The sequence below is a fragment of the Myxine glutinosa genome, chromosome 11, assembly GCF_964187855.1.
Source record: "Myxine glutinosa chromosome 11, kmMyxGlut1.1, whole genome shotgun sequence".
Classification (NCBI taxonomy): domain Eukaryota; kingdom Metazoa; phylum Chordata; class Myxini; order Myxiniformes; family Myxinidae; genus Myxine; species Myxine glutinosa.
In genome coordinates, this window is record NC_136271.1 from 99,843,238 (window position 1) to 99,859,328 (window position 16,091).

Here is a 16,091-nt window from a genome sequence, read left to right on the forward strand (position 1 = left end):
GGGGAGGATGAAAAGACAGTGGGGGAGGATGAGGGGACAGTGGGGGATGATGAAGGGAGAGTGGGGGAGGATGAGGAGACAGTGGGGGAGGATGAGAAGACAGTGGGGGAGGATGAGAAGACAGTGGGGGAGGATGAGAGGATTGTGGGGGAGGATGAGCGGAGAGTGGGGGGGGATGAGAAGACAGTGGGGGAGGATGAGGGGACAGTGGGGGATGATGAAGGGAGAGTGGGGGAGGATGAGGAGACAGTGGGGGAGGCTGAGGAGAGTGGGGGAGGATGAGGGGACAGTGGGGGAGGATGAGGGGACAGTGGGGGTTGATGAGGAGACAGTGGGGAAGGATGAAGGGAGAGTGGGGGAGGATGAGGAGACAGTGGGGGAGGATGAAGAGAGAGCGGGGGAGGATGAGGAGGGAGTGGGGGAGGGTGAGGAGGCAGTGGGGAAGGATGAGGAGGGATTGGGGAAGGATGAGAGGCTAATGGGGGAGGATGAGGGGGGAGTGGGGGAGGATGAGAGGAGAGTGGGGGAGAATGAGGGCACAGTGGGGGAGGATGAGGGGAGATTGGGGGAGGATGAGGCGACATTGGGGGAGAATGAGGAGAGAGTGGGGGAGAATGAGGGGAGAGTGGGGGAGGACGAGGGGACATTGGGGGGAGATGAGGGGACAGTGGGGGAGAATGAGGAGACAGTGGGGAAGGATGAGGGAGAGTGGGGAGGATGAGAGGATAGTGGGGGAGGATGAGAACACAGTGGAGGAGGATGATGGGACAGTGGGGGAGGATGATATGATAGTGGGGTAGGATGATATGATAGTGGGGTAGGATGAGGGAAGAGTGGGTTAGGATGAGGGGACAGCGGGGTAGGATGAGGGGACAGTGGGGGAGGATGAGGGGAGAGTGGGGAGGCTGAGAGGATAGTGGGGGAGGATGAGAACACAGTGGAGGAGGATGATGGGACAGTGGGGGAGGATGATATGATAGTGGGGTAGGATGAGGGAAGAGTTGGGGAGGATGAGAGGATAGTGGGGGAGGATGAGGAGACAGTGGAGGAGGATGAGGAGACAGTGGAGGAGGATGAGGAAACAGTGGGGGAGGATGAGGGGAGAATGGGGAAGGATGAGGGGATAGTGGGGGAGAATGAGGAGAGAGTTGGGGAGGATGAGGAGAGAGCGGGGGAGGATGAGAAGGGATTGGGGAAGGATGAGAGGATTATGGGGGAGGATGAGGGGGGAGTGGGGGAGGATGGGAGGATACCTAGTGGGGGTAGGATGAGGCCACAGTGGGGGAGGATGAGGGGAGAGTGGCGGAGGATGAGGAGACATTGTGGGAGAATGAGGGGAGAGTGGGGGAGAATGAGGGGAGAGTGGGGGAGGACGAGGGGACATTGGGGGGAGATGAGGGGACATTGGGGGAGAATGAGGAGACAGTGGGGAAGGATGAGGGGAGAGTGGGAGAAGGATGAGGGGACAGTGGGGGAGGATGAGAGGATAGTGGGGGAGGATGACGGGAGAGTGGGGGAGGATGAGGGAAGAGTGGGCGAGGATGAGGGAAGAGTGGGCGAGGATGAGGGAAGAGAAGGGGGAGGATGAGAGGATAGTGGGGGAGGATGAGAGGATAGTGGGGTAGGATGAGGGGACAGCGGGGTAGGATGAGGGGAGAGTGGGGGAGGATGATATGATAGTGGGGTAGGATGAGGGAAGAGTGGGGGAGGATGAGAGGATAGTGGGGGAGGATGAGGGAAGAGTGGGGGAGGATGAGAGGAATTGGGTGAAGATGAGGGGACAGTGGAGGAGGATGAAGGGTGAGTGGGGGAGGATGAGGGGAGAGTGGGGGAGGATGAGAGGAGGGTGGGGTATGATGAGGGGACAGTGGGGAAGGATGAGAGGATAGTGGGGAAGGATGAGGGGAAAGTGGGGGAGGCTGAGGATAGTGGGGGAGGATGAGGGAGAGAGTGGGGGAGGCTGAGGGGACAGTGGGGGTTGATGAGGAGACAGTGTGTTGGGATGAGAGGATAGTGGGGGAGGATGAGGGAGAGAGTGGGGGAGGCTGAGGAGAGTGGGGGAGGATGAGGGGAGAGTGGGGGAGGCTGAGGATAGTGGGGGAGGATGAGGGGAGAGTGGGGGAGGCTGAGGGGACAGTGGGGGGTTGATGAGGAGACAGTGGGGGAGGCTGAGGGAAGTGGGGGAGGATGAGGGGAGAGTGGGGGAGGATGAGGGGACAGTGGGGGTTGATGAGGAGACAGTGGGGAAGGATGAGGGGAGAGTGGGGGAGGATGCGAGGATAGTGGGGGAGGATGAGGGGAGAGTGGGGGAGGATGAGAGGAGGGTGGGGTATGATGAGGGGACAGTGGGGAAGGATGAGAGGAGAGTGGGGGAGGCTGAGGATAGTGGGGGAGGATGAGGTAGAGTGGGGGAGGCTGAGGGGAGAGTGGGGGAGGCTGAGGGGAGAGTGGGGGAGGCTGAGGGGAGAGTGGGGGAGGCTGAGGGGAGAGTGGGGGAGGCTGAGGATAGTGGGGGAGGATGAGGGAGAGAGTGGGGGAGGTTGAGAGGACAGTGGGGGTTGATGAGGTGACAGTGTGGTGGGATGAGAGGATAGTGGGGGAGGATGAGGGGAGAGTGGGGGAGGCTGAGGTTAGTGGGGGAGGATGAGGGGAGAGTGGGGGAGGCTGAGGGGACAGTGGGGGGTTGATGAGACAGTGGGGGAGGCTGAGGAAAGTGGGGGAGGATGAGGGGACAGTGGGGGAGGATGAGGGGACAGTGGGGGTTGATGAGGAGACAGTGGGGAAGGATGAGGGGACAGTGGGGGAGGATGATATGATAGTGGGGTAGGATGAGGGAAGAGTGGGGGAGGATGAGAGGATAGTGGGGAAGGATGAGGGAAGAGTGGGGGAGGATGAGGGAAGAGTGGGGGAGGATGAGAGGAATTTGGGGAGGATGAGAGGATAGTGGGGGAGGATGAAGGGTGAGTGGGGGAGGATGAGGAGACAGTGGGGGAGGATGAGGAGACAATGGGGGAGGATGAGAAGACAGTGGGGCAGGATGAGAGGATTGTGGGGGAGGATGAGGGGAGAGTGGGGGAGGATGAGAAGACAGTGGGGGAGGATGAGAAGACAGTGGGGGAGGATGAGAGGATTGTGGGGGAGGCTGAGAGGATAGTGGGGGAGGCTGAGGAGAGAGTGGGGGAGGATGAGAGGATAGTGGGGTATGATGAGGAGACAGTGGGGGAGGATGAGAAGACAGTGGGGGAGGATGAGAAGACAGTGGGGGAGGATGAGAAGACAGTGGGGGAGGATGAGAGGATAGTGGGGGAGGATGAGAGGATAGTGGGGGAGGATGAAAAGACAGTGGGGGAGGATGAGGGGACAGTGGGGGATGATGAAGGGAGAGTGGGGGAGGATGAGGAGACAGTGGGGGAGGATGAGAAGACAGTGGGGGAGGATGAGAAGACAGTGGGGGAGGATGAGAGGATTGTGGGGGAGGATGAGCGGAGAGTGGGGGGGGATGAGAAGACAGTGGGGGAGGATGAGGGGACAGTGGGGGATGATGAAGGGAGAGTGGGGGAGGATGAGGAGACAGTGGGGGAGGCTGAGGAGAGTGGGGGAGGATGAGGGGACAGTGGGGGAGGATGAGGGGACAGTGGGGGTTGATGAGGAGACAGTGGGGAAGGATGAAGGGAGAGTGGGGGAGGATGAGGAGACAGTGGGGGAGGATGAAGGGAGAGTGAGGGAGGATGAAGGGAGAGTGGGGGAGGATGGGGAGACAGTGTGGGAGGATGAGAAGGCAGTGGGGGAGGATGAGAAGACAGTGGGGGATGATGAGGGGACAGTGGGGTTTGGTGAGGACACAGTGGGGGAGGATGAGAGGATAGTGGGGTAATGGGGTATGATTAGGGAAGATTGGGGAATGGGAGGGATGAAGGGGGAGGAAGAGGGAGGTGAGGAGGACAAATTTACCGGTGTGAATAGTGCTTTAACATCAGCATTGCCCAGGTAAAAAAGGATAATCAAAGGGAGGCGCAAAGCTCCCCTCCCTGTATGTAAGGGATTGTTTCTCTGTATGCAGCTTTAACATGGGGACTGAAAATGCGTTTCTCGGCTTCTACTGGACGAAATCGGCTGCACATTTCAGAAGTAAATGCTTTGTACATCGAGGTAATATGTTCCAAATTTCAGCACTGTCCGTTTCTGCATTCTTGAGTTATATTTAGAAAACCATCGAAATCACGTTGGTATCTGTCCGTCCGTCCGTCCGTCCGTCCACCCAAAATGTGTTGGCGCTCGTATCTCAAAGGCTACACATTGAAACTACCTGAAAATTGGATTATATTAGGACATTGTTGAGGCAGCAGAAGCAGCATGTCCAGAGTAGAGTGACCTGGTCTGAAACGAAATTGATGGTCAGAGATCAAGCCATTGGAGAAGAGGAAAGATTTGATATCCGAAGCAATGATGGATTCCATGACTTTGCTAATAATTGGGAGAAGGCTGATTGGTCTGTCGTTAATAATAATAATAATCAGAAGAAGAAGCATTCTGAGTATTGCGCTGCAATACATGTCCCCTACCGGCAGTCTGTCGTCCGGAAAACACCGGTAGGGGACTAATAAGCCCGCAAGGTCGCTCCGTGGAGCATGGAGCAGCCTGCACGTATTGCACCCTGTGGATTATATAATTACCAATTCACGGTCTGAGGTAACTCGGCTAAAAATTATCCAATTTGCACCAAATAAAGTTTATGAATGGTTGCACAGACCCCTACTTCTCACTAAAAGTGGAAACAGAATGTAAATCTGAGTTAAAATAAGCCCGCAAGGTCGCTCCGTGGAGCAGCCTGCACGTATTGCACTATGTGTGAATTATATAATTACCAACTCACGGTCTGAGGTAACTCGGCTAAAAATTATCCAATTTGCACCAAATAAAGTTTATGAATGGTTGCACAGACCCCTACTTCTCACTAAAAGTGGAAACAGAATGTAAATTGGAGTTAAAACAAGGAATATTAACAGCTTTGACTTACCACACTCCAAATTATAGTCCGGAAAACTGTTGGGGAAATTACAAAAGTTCAAAGTGCCATAACTTTGTCAAAAATGATCGAAACGTCGTGAAGTTCGAACTTGATCTGTAACTTATCATGAGGAAACCACTTACCAAGTTTGAAATCATTAGCATTAAGAGTTTAGAAAAAAAGTCCAGAAAACTGTTCTTTGAGTGACGGACTGAGAGACTGACGGACGGAGGGACGGTGTGCAAACCTATAGTCCCCTCCGGTATACACCGGTAGGGGACTAATAAAGGAGTCTTATATAGCCCCATCAAGCAGAGTTAACGACCAATGTGGCGCTTTACATGTTAATTGCAAGGATGTAGATTTCTGTCGATTTCTGTGTGGAATAAGCTAACATTTAGTAATATTTTAAGCTATTTTTGTTTCGTTCCACTGCAAACAAAAGAAATACAAATGTGCATACCAAAATATTTTTTAATTTCAACAATTTTCTGGAAGAAATGGTGCATTATTTGAAAAAAGTCCAAGGGTGCCAATATTTTTGGCCACGACTGCACAAACATCCACTGTGTTGATTCCCTTTTCGTGCCTCATTGTTTTCCTACCCACTTATATGCCCCACCTCCAGTAAAATTAAATAGATAAACTGATAGATTGATTTTATATGCTGTTGATATAGCACTGGCATAAATGGTGAAATAGCCTCCTGTGTCAGAAGTTTATTGTATATTCCTGCAAGGCACCATGGGATTTTTAATGTCCACCAACTAATACGAGCAGGTGATACATTTACCTTGAGGTCCAATCTCAGAGGCGGAGGCGTAAGCATTCATTTGTCAGGGAATTTTAATGCTCCCATAGCATATTACGTTTACAGAATAAAAGTATATACTGTCAATGAAAACTTCCACAAACTGATGTGCTGGCACATTATACACTGAGCTACATTGGTGTACTTGACTTACAGATGTTTCGTCCTTGAGAAAAGTCCTGACGGTGAAGATCTCGCCGAGAGAACGGCGCAAGCACTGCCTTGTTGTCAGCAGCAGTTGTTAGTGTGAAGCCTTGAAACTTGGATGTGACATTGGCAGTGACAAACACTGCACCGGTGGAGATTGTTCCCCGAAATTGGCTGGTACTTAACACCTACGCATATGCCATCCTCTCTTATCAAATGGAATTTCGAATTGAGGCTCATTAGGTAACCGTGTCGCTTTTGCTTTATGTCCAATATTTGTTGTGCCTTATTAAATGTTCTTTCTTTTGTTGGTGTTGCTTTCATATGACCTTCTTTTTTTGGGGGTTTGCAATTTAAAAATGAATGCTTTGTCAAAGTCTTCGTGGCTTGTTCACTGGTTTAAGCACAATTTGCCCTGTTTGAAATAATACTCTTTTTAAAGGGCTTCCACAAATTCAGTCTTATTTATATCAATGATCATAATTGATCATTGATTTAAATAAGAAACCACCTTTGGAGGCCATTTTTCCCCACAGAGCAGGGGTTGGCCTTTTGTGGGCACCGTGGTCCCCTTTTTGAGGCAAAATGTTTTATGGCCGGATGCCCTTCCTCCCACCAACCCTGTTAGTCGCCTCTTGCGACACACAGGGTTACCAGTGAACTGGTACTCAATTTGCCGACCTCAGAAGGATGCACAGGCTGAGTCAACCCCGCAGCATTAATTCAGCGATCGACCGGGATTCGAACCCGGGATCCTCGGACCCCAAACCGCTAAGCCAACACCAGGCTACATGTTGATTTAAATAATCATTTCATTTTTTAAAATGTTGTTGGAAGAGTTCTTTGTGTCTCAGGCATGTGGTAACTGTGAAAGACAAATATCGAAAACTAAAAAATAACAAGAACTGAGAGCAGTGATAAATGGCTCCCAGACCACATGACTGATGACATCATAATTTTCAATACATTTTCGTCATGGATATTCGATCATATCTGTAAATTTTAGTTTGGGTCAGTTAAGTGGTTCTGGAGATATGTATTTTCAAATATTTTTTCCCCTTAAATCCAAGATGGCCACCATACCACATAGTTTATGACGTCATAGTTCAGAATCATTGTTCGTCATGGGGAGTTGATCATATATATATATATATAGTCACGTGAAAAAGTAAGGACACCCCTTGTAAAGTTTTGACTTTTTCAACATATTTCAACATACAACTATTTGATGTTCATTTCAACAATATTGACAGATAAAGGTGATATAATATAACAAATATCATGAAACATTTACATTTTGTAGTCCATTGTATAATTTAAATATACATAAATGCAAATTTCGCATGTGGAAAAAGTAAGTACACCCTTGGCTCTAACAGGTGGTACTGCCCCCTTTGGCAGAAACAACCTCAAGTAGGCGTTTCTTACAACTGTCTACCAGTCTCTAACATCGACTGGGAGACATTTTTGCCCACTCCTCCAATTCTTTCAGCTGTGCGATGATTGAGGGGTTTCTTGCATGCACAGCTCGTTTAAAATCCCCCCACAACATCTCGATGGGATTTAGTTCCGGGCTTTGACTTGGCCATTCCAGAACGTTCCTTTTTTTTTTTTTTTTCATACCAGATCGAGGCTCGTGAAAGAGCTAACATTACTCACACAGAAAGACAAACCAACACATAAAACATATAACATGGGGAGCGGTAGACAAGATGGGGAGAAAGGGGGAAGGAAACAAAACACAACATTTGAGAGCAGGGACATCGAGAGATCTGTGGGAGGGAGAGGGCATGGGAAGGGGGGGGGGTGGGAGACGTATAAAACATATGGACACTGCAAGGTCTTCCAGGAAAGAAGTCGGTATTTCAAAAAAGTGGATCTGGGGTGAATTAACAGGGGTAGAAAAGATCAAGGTTTTGGATGGGGGAAGATAAGAGATGGTGGTGAACAGCTGTTTTAAAGACCTGGAGGGAGGAGTGGGATTGAAGGGAGTGTGGGAGTTTGTTCCAGAGGCGGGAGAAAAGAGGAATGAAAGAGTGAAGGTGAGCAGAGAGCCTATATTTCGGCAGTTTAACCATCAGAGGGTTGCTGGCAGATCTTGTGCGACCTGTAGGAATATTTGGGGGACAAAGCACAGAGAGAGCTGGGGGAGCAAGGCCGGAGAGGAGTCGGTAGAAAACAGAAAGACCACCAACCTGCCTGCGGTGAGTGAGTGAAAGGCCCTCGGAGATAGCTTCATCGCGGGAGATTCCAATGATTCTGAAAGCTTTGCTTTCAACAGCGTGAAGCCGAGCGAGGTGTGAGGCAGGAGCACCGGCCCATAGGTTAGAACAGTATTCCATTGAGCTGCGGATGAAAGCCTTGTATGTGGTGAGGAGCTCAGGTGTGCCAAGGAAAGCCTTTGCACGACGGAGGATGCCCAGTCGGCGACTAGCTTTGGAGGCCAGCTTGGAAATGTGGTTTTCCCAAGAAAGACCATGGCAGATAGTGAGACCCAAAAGCTTGAGCGACAGAACTTCTTGGAGAGGATTGTTGAGAAAGTAGATGGGAGGGTTGTCCAGTCGATCTTTTCGGAGAGACATAGTAAGAGTGTGAGATTTGTCAGGATTGAAAGACATGTTCCACTTGTTTGACCAGTCTGTGCTATTGTCCAGGTCTTCAGAGTGAGGAGGCTGCAGACTGCCGATCTGAGGGAAGAGGAATGGAGCGGCAGAGAGTGGAGTCATCAGCAAAGAGATAGAAAGGATTTTCCAGAGAGTCGGAGAGAACATTGACAAAAAAAAAAAAAAAAACACCTTTAGAGGCCATGTTACCCCGCAAAGCGGAGGTTGGCCTTTTTCGGGAACCGTGGTTGTTGTTGTTTTTCGGTCCCCTTTTTGAAGCAATGTTTTACGGCCGGATGCCCTTCCTGACGCCAACCCTTTTTGCCACCTTTAACGACAAACAGGGAATTACCAGTGAAATGGTACTCAAATTGACATCATTGACATTGAGATCATTTGATCATTGAGATCATCATTGACAGGAGAGATCATTGACAAAGACCAGAAAAAGCACAGGGCCCAGAACACTGCCTTGGGGAACTCCAGCCTGAACAGGAAGGGGCGATGAGAGAAATCCATTCAGGGCCACACGTTGACTATGACCAGAGAGGAAGTCCGCAAGCCACGCGTGGAGATTTCCATGGATACCATCGGAGGAGAGTTTGGTGAGCAGAGCTGAGTGCCAGACCGTATCGAAGGCACGTGATATGTCAAGGGAGACAGCTCTGATTTCCTGTTTGGCATTGAGGACCTCCATCCATTGTTGAGACAGCAGAAGCAGCATGTCCAGAGTAGAATGACCTGGTCTGAATCCAAATTGATGATCGGAGATCAAGCCATTGGAGAAGAGGAAGGATTTGATATCCGAAGCAATGATGGATTCCATGACTTTGCTGAAAATTGGGAGCAGGCTGATTGGTCTGTAGTTGCAAGGATCTGTTTTTGCACCTTTCTTGTGTAAAGCGGTGAAGTTTGCTGATTTCCAAGCAGATGGCAGATGACCTTGAGCAAAAGAGAGGGTGAAAATAACAGAGAGAGAGTGAAATAGAGTGGCAGGGCAGGATTTTAGGACCCGTGGGCTGATGCCGTCTGGTCCAGTTGCAGAATCAGAGACGAGGTTTGACAAAAACTTCTCCACCTTGTCAGGAGAGATGGACACAGAGTCCAGGAGCAGTTGGGTTCGACTGGGTAAGGTGGGAACTGAGAGAGATGGGTTTGGGACACAAGATTTTGAGGCAAACACAGAGTTGAGGCATTCGGCTTTGTCACGTGTGGTGTCAACTGTGTAGCCATTTGAGGTAAGGGAGGGGATGGAGGAGGAACAAACACCAGAAACGGATTTGACCACATGCCACCAGGATTTGGAGGAAGGAGACAGGTTTGAGAGTTCATTCTTGAGTGTGGAGAGATAGTGCTTCCTGGCACTCCTGAGGGTAGAGACACACTTGTTCCGAGCTTGGTGGAAGGAACTGAGATTGCCTTCATAGTCAGGGCCCTTCGGGATATTTTGGTTCAAATTCTTCCAAAAGCATCAAATTTGGCACAGATGTTGCCCATGCCATACTCTTTCGATTTTTGACGGGCGCCAAGGGCGGTATGATCCGGGGACCATACCGGTCCATCCCGCCATGTCACCTGACCTATGACGTCATAATTAGGATATGCATCCAATCACATGGCGTACTATAAGTGGTCAAAGTTCAAAATGAATCGATCGAAAAATGAAGGCAGGGATCCATTTTTAAGGTTTGCACTAAATCCAATATGGCCGCCAGGTCACATGACCTATGTCGTCATATTTATGTCATGTATACAATCATGTATATATGAACCCGGATCATGATCGCACAAAAATTAAACACAAGGATATGGCATACAGTTCATAAAACATCAAATCCGTACCTTTGTAATTAGACTGATGAACTGCATATGCCTGAAAATTAGGAAATAGAATGTAAATATTTCCTCTAATTGTCAAAAATAAGGTCAGAGTTCGATTACCCAACCCAGAAACATAAAATGTTGAACCTCGCGTAAATCTTGACAAAAAACTCAAAAACCGACATGTTTGACTCAAAAATGACCTTAAGATGACCTTGAGGGTTGACCTTGACCTCGAATCATCAAAATAACATCATAATTGGATTCCTCGACCTCGAAAACCCCTGAAAAGTGGTATCATACATGATTCCAACCCTTTTGGTTATTTAACTGATTTTCCTCTAATCCGGGTGGTGGCCATTTAGTATTTCGCCAATATGGGGCCCCCTGGGGGGGGGGGGGCGCCCGTCTTGGCACCCGTAAAAAATCGAAAGAGTATGGCATGGGCAACATTTGGCCCAAATTCAGTGCTTTTGAAAGAATTTGAACCAAACGGCCCCAAAATATCCCTAAGGGCCCTGACTATCAGTTGGATTAGCTTTCCAAGAGGCAAAGGTAAGTTGTTTCAGGGCAACTGCCTCACCACAATTCAGTGTAACATGGATGGCAGGAAGGGTAAGACAACTGAAGACGAGATGGGATAAATCTGTGCATGAGAGAGAGCAGTTTGCTTTGGAAGAATTGATGTCAGAGGCAGAAGAGATGGGAGACCAGTCCAGGTGATTGATGGCTGCTTGAAGACTGTGCCAGTCAGCCTGAGTGAAATGCCAGACTCGTCGGCGCTGAGGAGGCTCTCTGAGAATGGCCAGAGAGATGTCCAATTTCACAAGCACATGATCAGAAGAACCGATTGGAGCAGAAGAAGAGCAGCAGACATTTGCAGGGAAGTTTGTCATAACCAAGTCTAGAAGAGAAGATACTCCATTGGCTGAGATCCGGTCGGGAAATTGACAGATTGTGTCAATCCCAGTGAGTCACAGAAGTCCTTTGCTGAGGTGCCATGACTGGTGAGAGAGGAACCCACACCCAGCCAGCTGGCATGACAGTTGAAGTCGCCACATATGAGGAAGAGAGAGTTGGGATGAGTGGATAGAAGTTGGTCCATGTTGTCAGACAGTGAAATGTTAATGGAGTCATCACTGTTTGGAGGACGGTACAGAACACATATGAACAAAAGGTGGGAGCGGAGAGGAAGCCGTAGCCAGAGGTACTCCTGGGGGTGAGGTGGAGAGAGGGCAGTGCAAGGAGAGTGAGGAAGAGAGTTTTTGATAAGGATAGCAACCCCACCACCAGGACGAGGCTCAGGTCTATCATACCGGAGGAGGGAGTAACCAGGAAGAGATATTAAGGAATCAGAGACAACTTGAAGGAGGAAAGTTTCTGTTAAGCAGATCAAGTCTGGATTGTCAGAAGCAACCTGTGTGGAGAGATCAGTCAGGTTTGAGTGAAGGCCCCGGATGTTTGAGGTCCATACCGTTAATGAGGAGAGAGGGGGAGCATCGGGTACAGGACAGTGGAGGGGAGGGGTAGGGTAAGATGAAGGATGAGAGGGGGAGGTAGGGAGAGCAGTTGATCGTGTGTCATCGCCCATGTCAGAGACTGATGACTCCACTCTCTGCCGCTCCATTCCTCTGCCCTCAGATCGGCAGTCTGCAGCCTCCTCACTCTCTGAAGACTTGGACAAAATCACAGACTGGTCAAACAAGTGGAACATGTCTTTCAATCCTGACAAATCTCACACTCTTACTATGTCTCTCCGAAAAGATCGACTGGACAACCCTCCCATCTACTTTCTCAACAATCCTCTCCAAGAAGTTCTGTCGCTCAAGCTTTTGGGTCTCACTATCTGCCATGATCTTTCTTGGGAAAACCACATTTCCAAGCTGGCCTCCAAAGCCAGTCGCCGACTGGGCATCCTCCGTCGTGCGAAGTCCTTCCTCGGCACACCTGAGCTCCTCACCACATACAAGGCTTTCATCCGCAGCTCAATGGAATACTGTTCTCCCCTATGGGCCGGTGCTCCTGCCTCACACCTAGCTCGGCTTCACGCTGTCGAAACCAAAGCTTTCAGAATCATTGGAATCTCCCGCGATGAAGCTATCTCTGAGGGCCTTTCACTCACCCACCGCAGGCAGGTAGGTGGTCTTTCTGTCTTCTACCGACTCCTCTCCGGCCTTGCACCCCCAGCTCTCTCTGTGCTTTGTCCCCCAAATATTCCTGCAGGTCGCACAAGATCTGCCAGCAACCCTCTGATGGTTAAACTGCCGAAATATAGGCTCTCTGCTCACCTTCACTCTTTCAATTCCTCTTTTCTCCCGCCTCTGGAACAAACTCCCTCACTCCCTTCAATCCCACTCGTCCCTCCAGGCCTTTAAAACAGCTGTTCACCACCATCTCTTATCTTCCCCCATCCAAAACCTTGATCTTTTCTACCCCCGCTAATTCACCCCAGATCCACCTTGTTTGAAATTCCAACTTCTTTCCTGGAAGTCCTGGCAGTGTCCATATGTTTTATACCTCTCCCACCCCCCCCCCCCCCTTCCCATGCTCCACCCCAATGCCCTCTCCCTCTCACAGATCTCTCGATGTATCCATGTCTCTCGGTCCCTGCTCTCAAAATAATGTTGTGTTTGTGTCCTTCCTCCTCTCTCCCCATCTTGTCTACCGCTCCCGATGTTATATGTTTTATGTGTCGGTTTGTCTTTCTGTGTGATTAATGTTCGCTCTTTCACGAGCCTCGATCTTGTATACAAAAAAGAAAAAAAAAAAAAAAAGAGATTACAGAAGAGTTACAAGAAAGGGAAGTATGAGGAGAACGAAAGGTTTGATGGTGATGGGATGAGGCACAGTGAGGGGTTGTTTGAGGGGGGGGGGGCAGAGAGAGGTTGGGGGAAGGTTGGGAAGAAGAAGGTTGGGGGAGGTGGAGGTATGAGATAGAAGGGAGACAAAGTGGGGAGGATGTGGCTTTGAGGAGGAGGGGGGAGGAGGGAGAATCGGAGAGGAATGGTATGGGGGGAGATTTGAAGGGGAGGGGTTGGGAGGAGTTTTGAAGGGGAAGGGTGAGGAGGGGGCTTAGGGGGGGAGGGGCAAGGGGGGATTTGGAGGGGAGGGGCAAGAGGGGAGTTCAGAAAGTGGATGATTAATGAAAGACGAACATTGATAACAAATTGAGTTTATTGTGATTTTCAAGTTAGCAATCCGATTAAGAACGATGGAGGAGGGGTGGAATGAATGTGAATTTAGAACATGTAGTGAGGGAGAAGTATAAGAGATTTAATTTTTATTTTTTTTGAAGTGGGGTGAGTTGGAGAGGAAATTGAAAAAAGCCTTTTAAATAAGAAGAAAAACAGCGTGTTGTAATATACCACTGAATAAAACACTGCAGGGCAAAGTTTAAACATATTTAAATAATATTTAAACAGAACAATGAACAACAATCTTATATTCACAAAATACCAACGTGGAGGGGGCCTAGAGGGACAACTATGAGTCACGTGAACAGGGCAAAAGGTGGATGGCAAGGAGATAATGGGGGCGGGGCGAACAGCACACGTGGACAGAAGTACACGATGAGACAACAACACACATGGAGACAACACAACAACAACAACATGCATTTTAAGGCCATGTTCCCTGCTAGAGCGGGGGTTAGCCTTGCGGTCCCCATGACAATCTTCTCCATTTTGCCCTATTTTCTGCATCACTCCTTGTTAACCCCCTTGCCCGCATTTCTTCTTCCACCATCTTTAGCCAAGTCTTTCTCGGTCTTCCCCGTCCTCTACTTCCTTCTACATTAACTTCCATCACTCTTCTCAACCAGTCACTTTCATCCTTCCTCAATACATGACCAAACCATCTCAACCTGTTCCTCTTCACAGCATCAATCACAGGCAATATTCCCATCATCTTTCGCAATTCATCATTTGTCTTCCTCTCTCTCAACGATACTCCGCACATCCATCGAACCATTCGCATTTCCACCCTTTCCAGCCTTCGTTGCTGCTCTACGTTCATTACCCATGTCTCGCTCCCATAAATCATAACACTTCTCACACATGCAGCATACACCTTTCCCTTCAGCTTCAGCGACACTCTCCTCCTCATCAGCACGCCACTCAGTTCCCGAAACTTCTTCCATGCACATCTCACTCGAGCAACCGTTGCCGAGTCTGATCCACCTTCTCCATTCAGCATGTCTCCGAGGTAGCAAAATGTTTTCACACCTTCCAGCTTCACGCCGTCTCCAAGATCCAACTCAACATTTCCTCCATCTGCAGCTCCCTCTGTGCACACCTTACATTTGAATGTAGCTGCCACACTGGTTAATGACCCTCTCAGACCACTACATTTTTGATGAACCCACTCAGCACACATTGTACAATGAATGGAGTTCACTCCGACACCCTTCCTGCACACAGCACACGGCCACTTCCCAGTTCTTTCCACCTCACCACATGCTTTACCACTTGCCATCACCTTTGTCTTTCCGATATTCACCTTCAGACCTTTTGTCTCCATACATTCCTTCCACTTGTTCATCTTTTCCTTCAGTCCATCCATACTTTCCGCAATCAACACCAGATCATCTGCATACAACTACTCCCACGGTAAACCCTCCTTTACGGTCTGAGCCAGCACCTCCATCACAGCTACAAATAGTAGTGGACTTAGTACCGACCCCTGATGCACTCCCACCTTCACCTCAAACTCACCACTGTTCCCGTCCTTCGTCCTTACAGCTGTGCGTGCTCTTTTGTACATTGCCATCACTACTCTGATCAACCATTCCTCCACTCCTAACTTCCTCAATGCCCATGTCAATACTTTGCGTGGAACCCTATCGAATGCTTTCTCCAGATCAACAAACCCAAAAAACAACTTCTTCCTCTTATCCATGTACTTCTCCTGCAACTGCCTCACAATGAAAAGCGCATCTGTCGTTCCTCTTCCTGGCATAAATCCAAACTGCATTTCGTCGATCTTCACTTTCTTCCTTATCCTCCTCTCCAACACCCTTTCCAATACCTTCATTCCATGCTCCAATAACTTTATCGCTCGGTACGAGCCACACTCCAGAGGGTCACCTTTCCCCTTGTATAGAGGGACGAGGGTACTCAGTTCCCAATTCACTGGAATGTGGCCTTCTTTCACCACCAGATTACAGATCTCTGTCATTCTCTTCACACCCCAACTTCCTGCTGCCTTCAACAAATCTCCCACAACTCCCGTCGGCCCTCCCGCTTTTCCACTCTTCATTGCTTTTATCGCTTCCTCAACTTCCTTCTCAGTTATCTTCTCTGCCGGTCCTAAAACTGGGTTACTCTCTATGTTGCCATCCCATTCATTCTCTGTATTCAACAGCATTTCCATATATCTTTTCCATCTTCCTTTAATTCCATCTGGGTCGACAACGATTTGTCCCACTTCATCCTTCAAGCAACTCACCCCCATCACATCACACCTCTCTTTCACTATCTGCTTTGCAATCCTGAATACTGCTTTCTGACCCTCTTCCGAATCCAAGCGTTCTCCGAACATTTTCCTACATGCCTCCTGCGCCTTTGCTACCTCTTTCTTTGCAGCCTTCCTGGCTGCCTTATTACTTTCATGCACTGCTGTTTCTGCTCCCGTACCCTTCGCCTTCTGCCACTCTTTGAACTTCTTCCTCTTCTCGTCAATCCTCTTTCCAACCTCAACATCC